At 62.3% G+C, this 3,936-nt stretch overlaps 1 protein-coding gene across 1 annotated transcript in view; it reads left to right on the forward strand.

The window, feature by feature from the left end:
* LOC104398129 (dedicator of cytokinesis protein 2-like) overlaps positions 1 to 3,936 on the forward strand; it is a 66,946-nt gene that overhangs the window by 28,361 nt on the left and 34,649 nt on the right.

Here is a 3,936-nt window from a genome sequence, read left to right on the forward strand (position 1 = left end):
CAGCTGCCGGAGCCGCGGGAGCAGCGCTGCGGGGCCGGGCGAGCAGCGGGGCCCATGGCATTCCCAGAGCCGTTCCGAGCTGTGTCATTCCGAACCGTTTTGAGCCGTGTCGTGCCGTTCTGAACCGAGCCGTGCCGAACCGTGCCGTGCCACACTGTGTGCCGTGCTGGGGGAGGTTTGGGATGTGGAGAGGCAGCTCAGCCCTTCGGTTGAGCCTTCTCGGGCTAAGGCAGCAGTTTGCCATCCTGCTCTTTCTTCTTGTCAATGGAGACCTCACTGGCAATAAAGCCAGTGGACAGGACAGGAGATTTATCCCTGGCACAATCCCCAGCAGAGATTGAATCTTGGGAACAATTCCTGCCTGGCAAGGGTTGTCAGGGCCTGGCCCAGGCTGCCCAGGGCAGGGGGGGAGTCCCCATCCCTGCAGGGGTTTCCAAGCCCTGGAGATGGTGCTGAGGGACATGGGGCAGTGGGGGCCTGGGCAGGGCTGGGGGAACAGTTGGACTCAATAGTCTTTTCCAACCAGAACCATTCTATGATTCGATGACTCAGTAATCCTGTGCTCTCTGGTGGACGAGGCTGTCCTGGTCTGGGAGCATCTCAGGTACTGGGATTGCCCCTGCTGAGGTGCTGAAGCACCAGTGTTGCTGCTCCCTGCCTGATGACCCCTTCTTATATCCCAAGGGACTGGGAAGGTGCAGGGTCCCCCCCTTCAGCCCCCAGCTCAGCCTGCACTCCCCTGCCCACTCAGCTGGCACAGCCCCAGCACATACACCTGATTATGACATTTCCTGACAGTGGCTCTGCTGTCCTGGGGTGGCTTTACTGGCTGTGGCAATGGCAGGTGCAGTCCCCAGTGTGCCCAGGTACAAGTGCCCTCATGGCCGGGCAGTGCCAGTGGCTCTGCTGCTGCTGGCTGTGCCAGGGGGCTGTGCTGGGTTGTCCCAGCACAGTCCCAGTGCCGGGTGTGCACGGTGATGTGTTGTTGTCATCTCAGTTTTAGCCTTTGCTCCCAGGCTATGTGAGTCAGTGCCAGGGGACGAGGAGCAGAAAGAACTGTGGGCCCTGCTGGGCTGTGGCAGCAGCTCGGAGGGACACCAGGGGCTGGAGTGCAGCCCCCACATGGTGCAGGAGAAGGGGGGTGATCCTTGGGCTGCACTTTGACAACCAGCACCTGCTCCCCTGGAGCAAGTTGGCTTTGGGATATGGTGGGGTGGGCACCAGCACTTGGAGGTCCTTGTCCCACCACTCCACGGTGGCAGAGGAGGGTCATTGCACACACTGGCACTGGGTGACTGTGGGGAGCAGCCACTGCACCGTGCCCAGTGAACGCCCATCGCCCGCTGCTGCTGGCCACTCTGACGTGGGACCCTCATCTGAATTGCTCCTCTCGTGGGCAGCCTTGCAGAGGCTGGAATATTTGAGTTGCTAATTTCTTTCTCCCTGGAATTAGGCAGTGTATCCTGCAGCCCCTAGGAGGCCCTGCCAGACACCACAGCCCCTGCAACCCCCAGCAGCCCCACTCCTGCAGCACCCCAGGTACAGACAGACCATGTGGGGCTCAGCTCCCTGGCCTCGCACAGGGGAGACTGCTGGAAGGAGAGCCATGTCCTCTGGGATGCCCACCTTCCCACCTGGGAGGTTACAGGGACACATCTCTCTCCCATCCAGGGTCTGACTGAGACCATTTTCCACCATCTATGACCAGAAGAAATCCTTGGTGCTCCTGGTTAACCAGCAGCCAAGGGAATGGGTGACCAGCTCAGGCTGTGGGGTGCAGGGATGGACACTGGTGTCAGGCTGGGAGCACCAGGGCTACCAGCAGCCCCTGTGGGGGAACAGCCACTGGCCCCTCCTCATCCTCACCCAGAACAGAAGTGCACAGGTGGGAGAGGATGTAACAAAAATAGTGTCTCCACAGAATTTATTGAATTCCCATTAAATACAGCCACTGTTCCCCTGGCCGTACGTACACGGGGGGCTTCGACAGATTAAACCGAACGGTTAAAAATATAAAAGCTGGTGCTACCCAAACCCTACCATCAGAGGGAGGGAGAGGAGGAAGGAGACGTGGTCAGTGCTGGGATGGTGCCCCCGTGCTCCTGGCCCGCCGGGCACTGCTGGTCACAGGAACCAGAAGCATTTGCGCCGGGATTTCTTCGTGTCCAGCTTCCCGGGCAGCTTCGTCACCGGCGACGGCTCCTGCCGGGGTGGCAGGGCAGCCTCTGCCACAGGGGAGCTCGGGGCTGTGTCACCCTCGATGTGGCTCAGCACCCGCTGGAAGCGACCCTCCTGCTGCCGGAAATCGTGCTCCACGCTGCGGGCAAGGGGACAAAGGGGACAGTGTTAGGGGCCATCTCACACTGTGGCCCCCACACCTGCTACATCTAGCTGGGATGCCCTTCAGGCAGTGCCTGCCCACCCCCTCGCCTGAAGGGGCTCTAGTGAGGGATGGGGGTTGGACCCATCCCAAAGAGCCGTCCTACCCCAGGCAGCACACGCTGCAGCAGGACACCTGGCACCGCACGGCTAAACCTTCTGGGACCTCTCCTTCCAGGCAGACACACGGATAAACACTCACTGACCTGCTGGCAGGAGGCATTTTGGGATGGGTCAGCAATGGGGTGGCTTTCTGGGCGTGCTGCTCCATCCCCCGAGTGCTGCAGGGTCCCTCCCAGACCAGCCTTTACCAGTGACCTGCCCAGGGCTGGGAGCCCGGCTGGGGTCCAGTGCTGGGGCAGGGGAGCGAGCCCAGGGTCTGTGGGACCCGGTTCACTGAGTCCCCTGGAGAGGGGCTGCATGTCCCTGGGGCCAGAGCCCCTTGTCCTTGATGTCCTTGATGGGCTGAGTGCAGCTGCAGCATCAGGAGGGGGCTGTGCTGCTGCCTGTCACTCCACAGTGGATGCAGGGAATTTGGGCTCCCCGGGGCTGGGGAGCTGGGGGGGGCTGTGCTCCCCACCACAGCCCACAGGTTTCCTGCCACACCGGAGCCCTCCGGCGCCCCCGCAGCACCCGCAGCACGGGGCAGCCACGTGCTGTGCTGCCTCCCGGCATGGAAAGTGCTCTGCTCTCCTCACACCAGCTATGTCCCATCGGATCAGCGAGGTGCTGCCATGTGTGCCTGGGACCACGCACGTGGCACACACGGGGATCACCCTGTGAGCCCCATGCAGCATGCTAACACCTCCTGTCACCTCACCCTGTGAGGACACTGCTTGTTCCCAGCTATTTCTAGCAAAAGGAGTGAGCTGTGGCAGCCCCTCAGCAGCACGGGGACCCTGACTCCCCAGCCCTGAAGAGGAGGAAAGTTTTGGGGTGCACACCTGGCGCATCCCAGGAGGCAGGCGGGTGGGTCTGGTCTCTGCTGCAGGCGATCCTTAAAACCCAGCATCCCGGCTCCCTGCACCCCAGCTCCTGGCACCCCACACACGCAGCACTGCCCCTGCTCCCCGTGTCCCACCAGAGCCGCTTCTCATCACGAGGATGGCAGTGAAGCCCAGAGGGAGACCCCAGCAGGAGCCTGACACTTAGAGGGAGCCACGTCCCCCAGATATCACATCTCTCCCCTCCGCAGAGCCGCCTGCAGACACGCTCGTCAGAGCCAATTAGCACTGAAGTCCCCACGAGCTCCGGCGGAGTTCGTGGTGTAAATCAGCGGCGAACAGGGAAGAGGGCCGCGGAGGAAGGCGCTTCCGCACCCCGACCCAAAGCTGATGCCAGGGAAGCAGAGCCGAGTCCCTGTGGTCCTGGACCCCAGAGAGGGGCAGGAACGCCCTGCGCGACCGGCAGCCCCCCCGCAGCATCTGAGCGACGCTGGCACCGGGACAACGAGCTGCAGCCTGGGCTGGGAGTGAGCCAGGCAGCCCCGCCCCCAGCCACTGACAGGGCTTTCCCGATATTACTGCTTTTACAGACAGTAACTGCTCAGCCATGGAC

Source organism: Chaetura pelagica, unplaced genomic scaffold (assembly GCF_000747805.2).
Source record: "Chaetura pelagica isolate M959 unplaced genomic scaffold, ChaPel_1.0 scaffold872, whole genome shotgun sequence".
NCBI classification, from domain to species: domain Eukaryota; kingdom Metazoa; phylum Chordata; class Aves; order Apodiformes; family Apodidae; genus Chaetura; species Chaetura pelagica.